Genomic DNA, 18,133 nt, shown 5'->3' on the forward strand with positions numbered 1-18,133 from the left:
GAAAAAAAAAAGGTGGAGGAGTAAAGGTTTTTCACAAATCTGTTAAAACCTTCAATTCAGAGCTATTGACAGTTAATGAAAACAGTTTGGTACACTGTAAACTGGTACGTTTAATTGACTGTCGGACTGTAGCCTATATTAATTTAGCATCAGCAGTAATTTGCTACATGAACTGTATACTTTCTTTCTTGGCTGATGGTGGCTATGAGTGGACGACTATGCTGTGTGTATGTGCGTGCGTGCGTGTGTGTGAGTGTGTGAGCGTGTGAGCGTGTGTCTCATCTGCGCCCCTGGATGCTCTTCATTTTTGGTAATTTATTTGTCCGATAGCAATTGAAGGCAACAGTTTTCTCCGAAGAGCCTGCATATCATGCGAATGGGTTTTCTTTTCTCCGATTCTGATTGGTTAAACCGACTATTGTGGGCGGAACCAGTTTCTCAGTTGGCACCAGTCTTTTTTGTGAGCAGAGAAAGGTGGAGAGATATTTTAATCTCTCTCTGACTGACAGCCACACACACGCTACAAGAAAACAAGACACACCTGCACCGTGAGTGATTTTATTTCTTCATGTTCCAATAGTCGCGCTGTTATGTCTTCGCGTGTGACACCTTGTTTTACTGCAGTGCACTGCACCATCATTTGAAATGAGTGATGAAATGTGTGCGACATCGATGACAATACACTATGTAGCTCTGGTGCTTAACCAGTATGGATGTGGCCTATTTATATAGCACATCAGATGGCGGGGTAGCTATTTGTAATTGAAGTATACAATGTTTCCCCATCCACAATGGCAGAGCATGGTGGGCGTGTTGTGGGGGTGTTGTCTGTCTCCTGCAGAGATCCGTGAATTCGCTCCTCTTTGTTACAGTGATGCCGCAATCGCGATGCTCCACACACATGCTGAAATTGACAAGGCCGTGGAGCTCGTGATTTTCTGATGTACGTGGACATCAGCTGTCGAGGGTGGGGGGAATGTACAATGGCATACATACGATGTGTTATTATGATAATATATGAATTATGAATTATGAAAAAAAAACTCCAAATGAGAGATCCTGAGCTACATTTCTGTCTACTTTCCTGTCTTTATTACATGACTTATCTTTCCAGTGAAGGCAGGCTGAAAGACCTGGTTATATAAAACATCATTTTCTAATACTATGCAGCCTATTATTTAAACAGTGTGTGATGTTTGATCGGACCAGTGCATGTTGTTATACAATGATGCCCCTCAATACACACAAAGGCATGCTCTCTCATCCTGTATCCTCTCTGTGAGGATTAGTAGGCCTACACATTGTTCTGACTGTGCCCATCTCTGTCTAGCTGTCTCTCTTTTAGACTGACGTTACATTAAGGGAGATATCATGGATCGGGTCCTTCCTTGTGTAGATATGGCAAAAGTGAAATGATTGCAGACATTGTCGTCAATGAAATAGAGTCTTGGCTCATGACTGGAAATGCTTCTTGTCGCATGAGCGTCATTTCCAGAATTCCAGATACTGGAGAAATAAAGTAAAATGCCAAATGACTTCATAACTCTGTCAATGGTGTGATGACTTTTCGCATGGGGAAGTAAAAGAAACTCAGACAATGTGGTTGCACAAGTGTGTACACCCTTGCATAGCTGGGAACGTGGCTGTGTTCAGAAATAGCCAAACACATTCAAACTCATGTTAAAACAGATTCAGCACACGCCTGGTTGCCACCATTTAAAGTAGCAATACAATCTGGAGTTTTGGAGCTGATCACCAATCACAAATTCACGAGTTTGAATGAACCGATCACTAATCCAATCACAACATTGGAGCAGGGTGTTTCTCATTAAATGTGGTCCAACACTCCAGTCAAACGCTGACTTACTTCGAAAGTCATTATTTTCCCTTCAGAACAAATGAACACCTCTCACTGCTTACAATATACCTGTCATATTGCAGAGATAAAATTCCACTTCCCCTTTGCGACATGAGAACAGACTGATTAAATTAAGACTTCCTTCTACCATAAAAATGATGAGGTTCAAAAACTGTTTCCAATAAACTGTCAGAATGTCAATGCAACCCGATAAAGTTTAATCAATTAATTGATGATACGTCAATAGGCTATGATCATTACCCCACTACTTCCTCAAGGTGCCACTATCTACTACGGTCCATTACTGTATACTTACTGCAGGACGACTTGAGCATGTTAAACCGAATGTTTAATTTATTCGGTGCAAAATACGATGTTAACATTTTAAAAAAATTTTTTTTCATTGTGACGGAACGATTTGTGTGTCAAGTGTGGCGTCCTTAATATTGGTACAAAGTAAAATACACTTGATAAATTATATCACGCTCGTTGCACGCACTATTTATTGAGTGTATTCTTGCGCATGAATGGCGCGCAGTTCAGCTGTTGGCAAACGCTAATAATTTGTTCGAGTCTACTGTGCGTAACTCACAGTCGTTGTTCATCATTCAAAGTTAATTTTCAACAGACTGGCCAAACTGAATATCTTTGCATGAAGGTAGTGAAGCTGGTCAAATGTAAAAATACTTATTTCAAACTTTTTTACTTGACTGCTCAGTGTTTGGTGCACAGGTAAAATATGACACAATGACGTATACCATGACATGGAACTATCTCTTGCAAACAAAGGGGTGAGTAAATTATCTTTATTAATTCGTTGAGTATCCACTCATTTATCCTCTTGTGCATATTAGCATTGAACAATTTATTGTTTTTGGATCGAAAATGTGATTTTGTCATTGCCGAATGTACCGTTTTTTGTTTTTTTTACAGTAATCATATTACTCCAAGCTCAGTAATCAGAAGTGGCATACTACGAGTGGACATGTGACGCTAACCAATCAACTCCAAGATGACCCTGGGGTACATGCTTTTTTCCGCCGTAGTACAGCTAAACGATCGTATTGGGACCAAACTTGCGATCTCAGGCAACGCAAATTTGAGATAGTCAACGCTGCGGTTTGTGCCCCGGGTTTACGCAGTAGGTCACGCAGTACTGATTAAAAAAAAAAAAAAAAAGGCGTCACCCTGCCGCTCGTTGTCCCGGAAGTAATTTCTTTCGGCACTACTTGAATGCTAGCCGCCAAGCTATCTTGCGTCGCAGCAGTATGAGCTTTATTTCTACTATATCTAAGTCCGTGCACAGCAGCAGCAACAAGCTGCGTAATGACAAATAAACAACCCCACTAACAAGAAACGTTCTAAATGAGGGGGCGAACGAGGAGGCACTAAGCGTGCTAATCGCTAAAATGAATTACAGAGTAATAAGTGCTTCGAAGTACGCTCGACTTTTAACAGAAGTCTGACTCGAACCGCGTTTGGGCGGAGAGCCAGCGGCTCTGAACAGAAATGTTGTATTGCAATCATTAGGTATCGAAACATAAAATAAGATGACGGCTGCGTTAGCAATTTAGCTGACGCGCTCAGACCGGAACACGGAAACGGATGACGTCATCACGATGAAGAGGTTCGACGTCAAACGTATAGTAAATATTTATCATCTCATCAATATTTGCACTGAGTACTGAGTTTCGAGATCCACACAATAATAGTTCTCAAAATTATGTTTCTTACCAATTTAGCTTTGCTAAGGGACATTTTATTGACATAATCTATCATCAATATACAAAGGAAATGTACATTAGTACAAAATGTAAAAAAAAAATGGTGGCGGGGTGGGGGGGTGCGCGAATTGTTTTCTTCTTGGTAGGTGGGGCGTAACGGAAAATAATTGAGAACCACTGCCTTATACTATCATATATACACAACAAATTGTTGGATAGATAATTTTTAAATCAGAAACCAATAAACTGTTTATTCAAAAATTATTTAATTTATTAGGGGCGCCCCCTAGGTATGAGTGTGAGCGCGGATGGTTGTTCGTCTCGGTGTGTCCTGCAATTGGCTGGCAACCAATTCAGGGTGTCCCCCGCCTACTGCCCGAAGATAGCTGGGATAGGCTCCAGCACCCCCCGCGACCCTAGTGAGGAGAAGCGGTACAGAAGACGGATGGATGGATATTAGGGGCGGATCCGTAACAAGAAAAAAAATCTTGCAATATCCCGTATCTCTCTGCTGTTAAAAGTGAAGTCAGTTTGCAAGAAACATAAAGTTGCGTTCATGGATTAACAAACAAAACCGGTTTTAGTATCACCAAGTATAGTGAAACATTCATCCATCTTCTATGGCACTTGTTTTCTTTCAGTGAGCTAGAGCCTTTCCCAAATGACTTTGGGCAAGAGGCAGGCTACACAGTGGATTGGTCGCCAGTCAGTCGCAGGTCGCATATGAATGAACATTTATTCACACCGATATGCAATATAGTTTGACAAACCAAATTTGTGTTATTTGGGAATTTGGGAAGAAGCTAAGGTGTTGGGGAAAATACACGCAAGCAAGAGGAGAACATCAACAATAAACTTGATGAACTGGACTACTGTCATGTTGTTGACCTCACAATCGGACTTATTACAAGTCTAGAGCAAAGTGCAGTCTACCTGTAAGCATGGGTTAAGTTTTCTTTCTTTTGGTATTTTCCTAGATTGTCGCAAATAGAAGGGGGCATGTGTGCCTTTGTGCTCTGTTATGTGAGAGTGAACACAGCCAACTTGTTTGCTGTCCACTCAAAGCTGCTCTCTTCATTCCCTTTAAATTCAGTGCAGAAAGAGGCGTGCGGTTGACATGGCATGTGGATGGAAGTGATCGGTTGCACACCCAATAAATTGAAAAGGAACAGCAAACTCTCCACTTGTGGATGAAGTAGTTTGCTTCTGTGGAGTGGGCACTTGGAGACGGAACTTCTACTCCCATTTGTGCATCCGTGTGTGATCCCTCCACCCCACAACCCACCCCCGCCATCGTTGTACCACGTTTAAGAGGGTGATTTGAAAAATACTTTTCTGATGATGATAATAATTATTGTTCAATTAATTGATTCACACGATGATTGAGAGGATTCAATGTTTGCTGTGAAATGCGAAATTCTATGGCATCCACTACACCTCCATCAAATCCACCAAAATTGCATTACACCACTCAATTTAGACTTGCTATTAATATATATATATATATATATATATATATATATTTATATATATATATATATATATATATATATATATATATATATATGTTTATATATATGTTTATATATATGTATATATATATATACTCTGATGGTAACCATGAGCATCCCTTGAAATGGTCATTGATTGCATATGCCATGTTGTCACTGTAGGATGTCTGTAACGTGTTGTTGCACAAAACGTTTGACCTTATTGCCCTCCAAATGTTGCCGCTGAGGCACAAACTCTGTAAAACGAGCCCTCATGTCTTGTTATTGTGTGTCCCGCAGTGGATTTCTTTGTGGGCGAAATGCACTTATCGAGACATTTCTCGTGATATTCTATGTTGCTCAATAACATTGTGTTCATCCATGAGTCTTGCATGTTTTGTCATTTAGTTTTTTTAGCTATATTTTTATTGTGTTACGCGATCGCCACCAAAATAGCATTTCTCATTGGTCAAGACAAATATGGCTGCCTTAACGGCATCTCTGATTGGCTCGGCCGACCAGTTAATTTACAACACGAAATACAATATTGTAAAATAAACAACACATTTCTAGCGTGTGAAAAGCCACGGCAGCAGTAGTTTATTTTTTCCAATACAGTGGAACCTCGGTTTTCGAAAGACTCACAGTTCGAACAAATCGGAGTCCGAACAAAAAATTCGAGAAATTCTTGCTTCGTAGTTCGAACAAAAATCGGAGTTCGAACGCCGGTACGACGCGTGAGTGCGTACGTGAGGGTGGGATGCTGAGCGGCGTACGGGTGTAGATAGCTCTCTTTGTGACCAACTGTTGTCGCGTGCGGACGTGCTGCATTTTTTATATAGGTGTACGAAGTGTTTTAGCCCCTAATCATGCCTCCAAAGAAAGTCAGTGCAAGCAGCAAAGCTGCTACAAGTGAAAAAAGAAAAGTAGTGCGTACAACTATTGCATTTAAGAAAGAAATAATAGCAAAATATGAACGAGGTGTGCGAGTGTCTGATCTGGCTAGGCTGGAGAAATGATTTCGGTGTTCGAACAAATCGCTTTTCGAACAAAGTTCTGGAACGGATTATGGTCGAGAACCGAGGTTCCACTGTTTTTTCAAAAAGATTTTACTCGCAACCCTTTACTGGGTCATCAAACGACATGATACATCCACAGGGCCCACGTAATATATGCCTTTTGAAATGATACATAATTTGTACCGTGGGGATTGGTGAGATTACATTCAATCCCTCTCAGATTACCAGGCAAGCAGGGAAGCAGTTAGGCTTGGGGTCATAGAGTACAGATGGTACAGCCCACAATTTCTGCCCATCATCCACAGAGTCTGAGTCATGTATTTGGTGAGCCAATAAAAAGGCAGTAGTAGGTCTATCGCTTTGTGTTTCAAGACAAAGGCAGCTTTGACTGTTTTAGTAGGTTGCTTCTATAGGAAATGTGCCCCCTTATTCAGTACGACAGTGTATCAGGCAGGGACAGGCAGTACAACGGGGATGTGATTAAACAGCCGTATTGTCCTCAAAGGACAATGTCTAATCCCTAGGAGTAGTTGAGAGAACACCTGATTGCACAATGTCATCGTCGGAACGTGTGGTTATCGCTTAGTGTGTCTTCACAGCCAAGTGTAGTATGAAAGACCTGATGATTCTGTTTCACCATTTTCTTTTGCAATAGTCGGCACCCTCCTCCAGGAGCAAGGAGTGTGAAAATCAGGATGAAAATCATTCATTCCTGATCATTTATTTATTACATTGTTTTAACAAACAAAATAAACATCCACAGTGCTGTGAATGACCCAAACATCAGATTGAAATATTGTCCCAAATTGTACTAAATAAAATGAGAATATTTATTTTAAAAAAGATTCGGTCAAACACATTTTACACCATTTTAGTCAAGTTTATTTTGCTGTTTTATAAACTAAACAGATAATAGAAGGAGAATGTGACAAAGTGTTGCTATTTGAGTCTTGATTGTCCCACCATAGTCAACATTCAATGTATCCATACAGAATTGGGTGCAACCTTCCTCCACGTTGCCTAATCTATTCTTGTTTACAATGCCAGACAGAGGTAAACCAGCAAGCTTTACTGGCACAATCCTTGGCCCTCAAAGCCTTGAGGCAGGGTAGGTACTTTACACCACAATAATAGGCTATTCTACATGTTTTTTATAGCTCGTTCTGACAGGCAATGTGAAGGACAATTGTCTGGAAAATAAATTACCAAGATGACAAATATTGAGTCTCAATTAGTTCGTCATACACTATAAAATAGGGATGTCCAATACAACTTTTTTTCAGGCCAGTACAAGTACTCAGCGTTTAGCCAGTCACTGATACCAATACCAAGTACCGATGTCACTGTCCCTCTATCCACTTATTGTTCAAGCTGCTTCTCCTCATGAGGGTCACGGTGGTGCTGGAGTCCATCCCAGCTGTGTTTGGACAGTAGTAGACACCCTGAACTGGTTGCCAGCCAATCGCGGGGCACATAATGACCAATAACAAGTCACACTCAGAATTAGTTTAGTGTTTAATTTAGAGTGTCCAGTCAACCTACCATGCATGTTTTTTGGTATGTGTAAGGAAACCAGAGAGCCTGGAGAAAACCCACACAGGCACAGGGAGAACATGCAAACTCCACAGTGGAAGGCCGGATCTTTAATCGAACCCAGCTGCTCCGAACTATGAGCTAGATCTTTAAATGAAAAAAGAATAGGAGACTGATCAGAATTACAACACAGACCAAACCCAAATGTCCAGTAGAGGCCCAGACTGCAGCCAATTTAAAAGTATTTGCGGTCAAAGGCTTCGACCTGCTCTGATCATAACCAAGATGGTTATGCTAATGTGAGCCTCTGTCTCTCACTTCAACAATTCAAAAGGTTTTAACTTGTTAAAAAAAAGCACACACACTTCAACTGTCGTAATATGACGCGCAGGAGCAGCCCCGCTCAGCAACGCTGGTGGCAGGCAACGTTCCCTCATAGGCAATGCATGTGCGTTGAAAATAAGTAATAATTTGCATATATTTCAAATTATTTTAATGAAGCTTACTTTCTTGTCAATGCTGAAGTGTGTAACTATCCATACAGAAAATGCCTTTGTGAATATTAGTTTGTCTTTTTTTTTTGTAAATTAAATTTTAGTGTTGTCGGAGACACGTGTTATATCTATCTGTTTGAGTCTATAATGATGACGGTATAGCCACTCAGTTCCCAGAAAGCATTACATGTCAGACTACATTTCATTAATGAAGTTGGGTCATTCCAGAATAGGGCTTCAAAATTCTTGGAAAAATAAGGGTTTGCTGTCCTGGTTTTCTGTAACATATTCATCAATACTATTACTAATTATTGTATATTGTTAAATCTGAATATTTTTTTTTTATATCTGAGTAAAGGAGCAGATTAAACCCTGTTAACTCTGTAACTCTCATCACAGCAACAGCGTCGCAGGTCAAAGGATTTCGGGACGAATGTTACCTTTCTCTCATGAGTAGGAACTAGCTCTTTAGCTAGCTGTTCCTGCTGACTGAGAGGACAAACTTATTAATGTAAATAAGTCAGGAAAAAAGAAACAAATATTTGTCTTAGTCTGATCATATGCATAACAGGGAGCACTTAACCCTATTTTGCCAGTCCGTCCTCCGTCCATAACATGGGCCCCCTTCTGTCATCTTACCTTCGTCCTTATTACTAAAATAATTGTCCTGTGTGCCCGTCCATCTTCGCCCTTTTACAGTGCTTTCGTCCTTGCATTTCAACAGCCCCCCCCCCTTTCTCAGACTCTGGTGGTCAGGCAAATTGACAGATGAGATTGGACTGTAGAGATGGCTGGATTTACTGCACACAATCCATCCCTTTGCTCAAATTAAATGCAACTTAAAATGCCCGGGGGAAGACAACTGCTGCCAGAATTCAGTCATGCTATAAACGCATTAGAGACATCATACGTGAGTCGGTCAGTTTAAATGACATATTGTAAGTAGCAGTAGAAATCATAAAAAATTTAAAATAAATGATGAAAGCTTTAGACTCAAATTTTGGATAATTCACCTACAAAATGTATCATGGTATAACCACCACACAATCAATCAATATGTATTTCTTTTTCATGAATTATTGACAAAATATATACTGAATGCTCTTAATATTGATTTCAGACAGCCAAGATGACTCTCTCTCAGACCGCAGTTGCACCCTCTCAGAGCGAAGATGTCCACCTTGTCAACCCCATCAACCTCTACCCCAAATGTACTTTCCACTTCATACACACACCCAGTTCAGGGAACTGCATGTCCCAGTCCAGTCAGACCCAGCGGACATTCTGGAAGGAGCTGAGTGCATCGAAAATTGTTTATGAACAACAGCAGTGGCCGCCAACAACTGATACAGATAATAAAAAAAAAATTGTAGTTGGTGCAAGTCAAGATGCTAATTATCTCAGTCACATTACGCTAATATGAAACACACAAGCTAGCAAAATGCGCAACGATGGCCCGCTTGTCAGACATAGATGGTAGCACAAACAGAAGTGAATAAATATTTATTTAACCAATACCTCCTTCAGATAGATGCCATATGTCCTTTTAGCTTACGAACACTATATGTCAAATTGGCGAACCTGACACCATAAAATAAACATCATATGAAAAACTCAATGTGGAAGAAATATATGTAAGCTAATTCACATTAGTTAGATAGTGTTACTGATTATAAATGAAACACAAATTTCATCACTTCTCATGACGTGTACACCAAATTTGCCATAACCATCGAACCGTTCAAAGAATATGGAAGCCACATGGTCTCGTATGCCCTTGCCCTCATGTCTCCCTGTGAAAGCATCACTCAGCGTTTGGTTGTCCCCTTGGTCCCTCAAATCTTGAGGTTCACTCATAGAGATTGCAATGTTGTGTAAAACAGCGCAAGCAACCGCAATACGCCGTATTCAAGTTGGGGTCATTCTAGGGCTGGGCGATATGACCTAAAATCAATATCGCGGTAAATTGGGCAATTTTACCTCGATAACGATAAATGCACGATAAATTCCTCCTGAGGACCAAAATCAAAATAAATGCAGGAAATGCATATTAACTGTTTTTTATTGACCAACTGGTACACATTACTTTCAGTGAAAAATAAAAGTATAAACATTCCAAATAGCTTGCTTTGCATGATTTGAACAATGTCACAAAGAACAGGAGAAAAAAGGGTACCTCTCACAAAATCTTTTTCTACAAATAGATTGTGCCGAGATGCTGTAATGCCATTTGCAAAGGCCTAGATTTGTGTAAAGGTATCTTGTCAACAATATAAATAATGCCATGTGCAAAGGAGCTAGTCACCTGTAAACAAAATGCTAAATAGAATGAAAAAAATGTCAATGGAATGCCAGTGCCAAATAAACGCGTGTGCTTCATCAGGAAAATGCCGTCTCGAGTACGCTGGTGCGCGGTCGCCACTTGCCGTCTATGTACTGCACATTCAGGCTCAAACAGGGATCCATGTTGCGACTCGACCACAAGTCGGATGTGGATGCAAAATGCTTGACATGTCTCCGCTTCCGTCCCAATGTTGTCCATATCGGGAAGTACGGTTTGCAACAAATATATTCGTACCTCTTGTCGGCTACTTTCATGAGGCGTTTCAATCCTGTGCGCTCCACTGTAACTAGAGGAGCTCTATCTTTAGAGCTATGTGCTCGGCTATCGCGTCCACCTCTGAGACGTTCTCTCGTATGGTGTCGCCTCCGTTATGGGCTGTTGTCACTTATCTAAACTTGCTCCTCACTTTGAACTTTTAGCACAAGCTCCAAGTCAACAGCATGGTTGTGTTGTGGGTGGTGAAAAAGAAAAGGTTGGACGCGCTGTTTTGGTGCTTACGACGCACTTTGTAGTTCATGTTCTTTTGCTTAAACATCGTCTTTATGGAACCCAAAACATTTCCAAACGACAGATGTCCAATTTCTTTTCGGGACATGCGCGACAGGAACAATTTCAACTAACGTTTCTTCGTCTGCAGCCGTGTCAGCCGCTTCTGAATTTGAATCACCAGCTACAAACGCGTCTTGTTTACATTCTTGTTCAGAAGGGTGGAGTCATGTGACGACACCCACTGTAGCCATTTTAAAGGGGCATGAACATCGCCGCAAACAGAAAATACTTCTTTTTCTTTTTTTTTTTTTAGACACCAAATTTACCGACATGGGTAAAATGATGTCGGGTCATTGTAATACATTTCGGTAACGGTAAATTTTCGGTTTATCGCCCAGCCCTAGGTCATTCTCACCTTTTTCCAAAAGGTTTATTGAATTGAAATGACACATTTTTACATTAGATTATTTTCAAATGTTGCCTGAATTCCCACATTATTTATATTATTTTATCTATTATTTTATGTGCCCAATTATTCACCGGTTCACTACCTCCCAAAGTGGTAAATAATCATTATGAATGAAAATTTGCTGCTCCACAGTAAACACTTGTCCTCTCTTTGTCGGACGCTGCAGATTACATTCCAGTTGCTTGCAAAGGTAAGCAATTAACGCCCTTTCAAAGGGGTAGCATGTGTGTAACTCTTCATCAGAATAATAACCAATGTCAAAGTCAAGCCCAAGATAGACTCTCTCTTTCCTGTGCTGAACTTGAAGTCATGAAGTCAGCGTTAGCCACGAACGCCATTCTGGAGTTAACCACACTGTTAGAAAGTTAGCGGCAGTCCTTATGTGTGTTAACTTTAATGCCATGTTCACAGGCAGTTAAAAGTCAACTATGCCATTAAAGTTAACACACGGTTAAATCTACCTAACCAGTGGTTAAAAAAAAAAAAGTTTTAAACCACCGGTCAAAGCTCAATACCTATAAATCATTAACATAAACCTTATGACTATACATATGCTTACAGGAATTGCATATTAATGGATAAATCATAAAATAAGTAATAAAAAAAAGGGACTGCTCATATTGGTATCTGGCCTTTTTCCAAGGTGGCCGATACTGTTGCTTTTCTTTTCCCAAAGTTGGGTTGATTATTTTGACCCAAATTGGGTTTAAGATTGGGTTGGGAAGGGGTACAACAGGAACATGCTAAAAGTCTGATCCGCACACTATGAACTAGGGATGAAACAGAATATCGATATGGCCATGTTCCTTATCACTATCTCTCATATCGAACATAACAACATCTGGTATTAAGACTGCTGCTCGCTGACGCAACTTTTGAAGAAATAATTCAATCATCAGGTGGAATAAATAAAGTCTCCGTAGTGTTCTTCCCTGACAGCATGATGGGCTTGAGTGTGTGTGTGTGTGTGCGTGCATGTTAGCGCTTGTGCCCGTTAAGAAGGACACATTGACGAGGTGCTGAGTCAGCCTGGTAAGTGACTGCCTGGACAGCCATGCATGGTTTTGATGAACACATGTAATGCAGTCAGTTAGAAAAAGGGAAAGGTTGTAGTGTCCCCTTTGTCCTTGTATTTTGAATTGTTGTTTTCCATCAAAGGACATATCATAGGAGTCAACAGCAAAGAGCGTGAGGAGATAGAATTTGCAGTTCAAGGCCATCAGCTTCAAAGTCCGCTTTTAATTATAATTCATTGCTTTATATCATTCTATGAGCGACGATCGCATTATGTCATTATAAAATTAAAAAATTTCCAAATATTTAATTGAATAAATTGAAGGAATTTATTATTAAGACACCAGTAATAACTATTTAGTGCATTACATTTTCTTTCTCGCTATAATTGAGTGGTTAAAATAAATATTCATTTTGATTCACTTAGCCTTTAAATAAATGATTGAAAATTAATTAATTGTAAGTAAACCTAACGTTGGTGTAAGCAGTACTTACCTCATCACAGAGCTGAATAGGCTGGAGCAACTGTACCAAACACCAATGAAGAAAAGAAAGAACTTACATTTTTCTGTTGAATCTACATTTCTTGACATCTTGACATGTCACATAAATTGCAGTCTTGTGTTAAATGCTTTGATCATCAAAGTGTTTAAAAAATGCAAGTTTCTACATATACTTTTTACCTTTTGGGGGGCTTTTGCTGTTTGCAGAAATGAAGTGCTCATCAACTTGAGACCAATACAATACAATTTAATACAATTTTATTTATATAGCACATTTCACAACAGCTGGAGCTGTAACAATGCACTTTCTATATGCCGTCATATCAATTATCAGGTAATTAGAACACAAATTGAAACACATAAACACATTTACAATAGATACCAGAATAACAGCAGAACAGCGAAAGGCTCATGTTGAGTCGAAAGCTAAAGAATAAAAATGTGTCCGGGTTTTAAAAATGGACAGAGAAGGGTGCTCATTCCAATAGGGAAGGACCGGCAACAGATAAGGCGCGATCCCCCCTGAGACTTCGCCTAGTCCTTGGCACCTCCAGCAGCATTTGGTCCGCAGACCTGAGGCAACGGGCAGCTGCGTAGGGGTGGAGGAGCTCAGAGAGGTACGCTGGGGCGAGGCCATTTAAAGATTTGAAGACAAACAGAAGTATCTTAAAGCGAACTCTAAAGTGCACTGGGAGCCAGTGAAGAGAGACGACGGCGTGTTGTGTCTTTACGCTCAACAGCAAAACTGTGTACAGAACAAGTAGCTAGCTACTCTCCTTCAACCTTTTCAAGTCTATCATCCCTTTGAACCCAGAGACATGACAACTCCGACCCTTCCCTACTGTTTCCTGGTAAATGTCATCCACAGGAATTATAAAAGGCCAAAAGGTGTGATGACCGCTGTTGTCATCCTGCGGGTTTACCGGTACTTGAGAAGGTCCACCTTGGAAAAGATGTGCGGGACGGTATATCGGTCGGGAGATGTAGCATTGCTGAAGTGGCAGATGTCGCCGTTAGCCTTGGTCACCATGTGCAGGCAGGAGACCCACGGCCTTTTTGAGCGTCGGACTATCCAGAGGCGTTTCTTGGTGATCGTAAGCTTAGCTGAGTCTAACTGCATCGACCTGTCATTGTGATGTGGTGCTCCAAGCCATGCTTGGCCACAGCTGTCGAGAACATGGGCTTGGTGAGGTCAAAGAACGCGAAGCGAGCAGGCTTTGAAACAAATCCCCGGTAGGGAGCGTGCTTGACATGCAGAGCGTCTCAGCCCTTCCAGGCTTGCAGGCGTAATTTACAAAAGAGACTGCAATTATAAGGTAGCAGTTTGGAACATCCACAAGCATATTAAAGGTAGACAGAAAGTCCACACCAAGCAGTGGCATAGATACAGCTGCCAATAAAAATTCCCAGCCCAAATGTCGTTCACCAAAACACACATGCTTTTAAACAGCAGCTTGCAGTCCTGGCCCGCTGGCACTCATTTTCAGCTCTGGCGCTTCCCTGACCCCTTGAAACTCCGGGGTTTACAACAGCTTGGCCTTACCACCAAACCTGGCATGGTAAGAAAACGTGTTGATAGTTTGGCAGATGGATGTCATTACGGATGTGGTTTCAGTAGTCTCCTTCAGGGATGGGCGGTGCCCTGTTGTCCTGGTTGGGAATTTATGCGTTGGACAAACTGTTGTCAGCCGGCTTTCTGAATATGGGTCTTCATATTGGTGAGTTATTATAAAGATGAGATAATGATACCAGATGCAGCTATTTTGTTTTTGCAACTCACCAATAGGAACATAACTGCCGTTTTCTATTTTGAGGGGACTTCCAAAGCGTGAATGGCTAATATTTTGTAAATGTATTTCATTTGTTTTGATGATTAATATAGAATTGAAGAGTAAACACCCCTGTCCTACTTATTTATTTTATTTGGATCATTGCACTTTCTGGACTGCTGTTTGAAAACTGAAACGTATCTCCAGCAGTCATTTGTCAAACACAAATTAACGTGGCCCATCATCCTTATAGTGTGCTGACTCTTTATTGCTTTTCCAACGAATATAATCCTATGAAAGCAGGAAACAGCTTCTCCTCGAGGCCACTAACCTCTCCATTCATTGCTGTTACATCACTTGCTAAGACCACGGATGTTGTACAATGACTCATCACTTAGCCCTACTAACCTGTGGCTAGCCTGAAACTAATTTTTTTCATACAGGCCGTGCCAAACCTCATGCTTTCGACTTTGACCTTTAAGAATATTTTAGGTGCGCCCTGAATAAAACATGCAACCTAATGATTGTTTTTGTAAACATGACCCATATCAAAATACACTGACTATAATGACAGCGTGATTGCATAACGACATTATGAGGACAATTGCAACAAGGAACAGTGTCACTTGACTCGTTACAGAAGCAGCATGTTCAAGGTCTCATTGCACACTGAAATTAATGTTTGATTGAATGTTAAATAGCTGCACATGAATTAACCTAATGCATGCAATTGAGAAAATGAGTCCCCTGTATTCAAAGATACAGCAGAATATTTTATCCTGTAAAGACTGCATGCAGTGTGTGTTTGTTTATGTGTGTGTGTGCATAGTTTGCGTGAGCTCCGGTGCTTTAGAGGATGAGATGATTATGTAGCAGGCGGTTGGTTTCAGAGAGGAAGAGGTGGCGGATGCTGGAAACCAGGGATTGTGAATACAGAGTTTTTAATCCCTCAGAGCTCAACAGCTGTCTCAAAACTCCTCCCCCACATCTCTCTCTCTCTCTCTCTCTCTCTCTCTCTCTTATCCCTCTGGACACTCATCTCTAGACATGCGGAGCTTTTTGCTTGCCACCAGTTACATCATAATGCCACCCACTGCATAGAGTTGCTGTTGAAAGAGGCTTGACATAGCCAAATATTTCTACCATGGTAACCTAATCTAACATTATTTCTGTGTTCCATATGCACATTATTATATTATGATATATACTTACTTGTACAGTACAATACAGAAATAGGAACTTGACCTTTTCTAATGATGGTCATTGCCTTCTGAGATCTCTTATGTTATGCAAACATTGTCACATACACCCCACTACGGCATATTGCTTCTAATTATAATGGTTATATTTTAATCATGATCATCATCACAAATCTAACTTGTATGGATATTGTCTTACAATTCAACGTGTCTTGAGTGTACTGTAGCGAAAATCTAGTTCAAGTAATCACAGTTAAAGAGATTGAGTTATACTGATGCGCTAAGCTGTCTAGCCATACGAACATCACTCTGTTCATGTCGCTGTCAGGAAAGTTGCAGTTCACTATTGGTAGAATTTGTCTGAATGTTATAAACTCCTGCTTCCATGTCGGTTTCATATTGTGCAGGAGAAGATTTGCGAGGATACCTAAAGCTCAGGATGAATACTTAAAAAGAACGTTCTGGTTTTAGTTCACTCACCTAGTGTGAAATATGGGGCTGTTTCCTTGAGCACAGGGTTCTACGAGTCAGAGTTCTGAAAGTTTAGTAGGAGGACAATAGGGTCTTACAGGCCACAAAATGCAGCCTGTGACTGGGTGGCAGCCTCTCGGTTGCCTGGAGAAGAGAATGGGTGGGGTCCTACCCATAAACACCAGTCAGGAAGCAAGTGGGATGTCCAATGATGTTATTTTTCTGGCCACAAAGTAGTTGAGAATGAATCAAAGACTTCTTTGCTGTCTGTAGCCCAACTTCAAAACTGAGCATTCATTTACGGTTGAATACTGCAAACACCGAATTTTAAAAGTCTGAATTCTCAACTTATTTCTTTCTGTATGTGTCTTTTTTTTTTCCACACACAAGATGATCAAACTACCTGAGGTCAAATGTCAGATGAGGAAATTACTTATTTGCTCAAAATGTGTAGTTATTTGCCAAAATATAAATGCTTTTGATTTTTGTGGATACACAATGTAGGATTGCTCAACTAGTTTTTTACATTATTTCCCGCTTTTATTTTATTATGTCAAAAGTTATCTAACACATTATGACTGCGCAGAGGTCAAATCAAAAATGTAAACCAACCATGCATGGTTATCTTTGCCTGTTTTGCCACGTCGCAAGGCCTAATATTTCTTTAGTTGATGGCACATAGATATGTAGTAGTTTTGGAGAAATATATGTTGTGGACAAACGTGTGCAGAAGGAGAGACAACAGAGAGCTCTAAATTCAGGCCACTGAATATTTTAGATTATGAAACTCTTCCAACGGACTGATGAATTATTAGAGACTAATATACTGAGCGCGTTATGAAGATTAGGAACTGCCTATTCATGACTACCTACTTTAGATGTTAGAATAATGAAATTGTTGAGTGAACAATTAATTCATTCTGAGATGGAGATGACTAGGGGAGTGGAAAAAATAAATTGAAAATTGGTCTCCACTGTACTGCGCCATTTCCCTGAAACAATGGCTTACAGTTCCCTGCTTACACTACTGCATGCATTCAAACTGGCTGCTGGCCATTTTTGTGTGTGTGTGTGTGTGTGTGTGTGTGTGTGTTCGGTAGTTGACACAATGGCAACTTGTTGCACTGGGAGGCTGGATGTGGAGATGCAAAAAAAGAAAACAAAACAGTGGTCCAAAAGAATCAAGGGTTTGTTTTGAGGTCATGGTGTCAAAGTGTCAGGACACCATTTATACCTAATTTGTATCATTTCACAAGGGCGATGATAATGATTTAACCGTGTTTCTTTTTTTCTTTTTTTTTTCAATTTTGTGGACATTTTGTTTTTAGCTTCTCTGACAGTTTCTTTTACATAATTTTTTTGGGGGGGGTGGTTTCCTTTTGAGCACGAGAATTATAGTCATGTTCATAATAAGCATTACAGGACTAACATCTGGCTATGTTTAGCATGTGGTGTGTTACAGTCACAATAGAATCAAGAAAAAATTGCTCAACTTTATTAAGTGTTTACTATATTTTTCTGACTATAAGTCACACTATTTTAATAGTTTGCCTGGTCTAGCAACAAGTGCGGCTTGCATATCTTGGCGTCGGGCCCAGTTCTTGTACCGCCGTAATCATCACTTTCCAGGAGACCCCAGAAATGCCATGTTTGTTCAACAATGCATCGCAGAGAGAGCAGGCCATTTTCAACACTTTGGATTGTTCAATAATCTGTAACATTAACATCCACACATGTGGAAAGACAAAGATTGTATG

At 40.4% G+C, this 18,133-nt stretch overlaps 1 protein-coding gene across 4 annotated transcripts in view; it reads left to right on the forward strand.

Moving 5' to 3' along the window:
• Positions 1-396: 396 nt before the first annotated feature.
• Positions 397-18,133, forward strand: part of LOC148325599 (uncharacterized) — a 73,065-nt gene continuing 55,328 nt past the window's right edge. For 3 of the 4 annotated variants that reach the window (XM_088310324.1, XM_088310326.1, XM_088310327.1), the window contains exon 1: positions 397-548. The gene's annotated coding sequence lies outside the window, so the exon portion shown is untranslated. Of the gene's footprint in view, positions 549-11,576; positions 11,611-18,133 lie in introns of those variants that run through there. The other variant, XM_088310325.1, reaches the window with a different exon arrangement.

Source organism: Idiotropiscis lumnitzeri, chromosome 12, assembly GCF_059441095.1.
Source record: "Idiotropiscis lumnitzeri isolate Australia: NSW breed Sydney's pygmy pipehorse chromosome 12, RoL_Ilum_1.0, whole genome shotgun sequence".
NCBI classification, from domain to species: Eukaryota; Metazoa; Chordata; class Actinopteri; order Syngnathiformes; family Syngnathidae; genus Idiotropiscis; species Idiotropiscis lumnitzeri.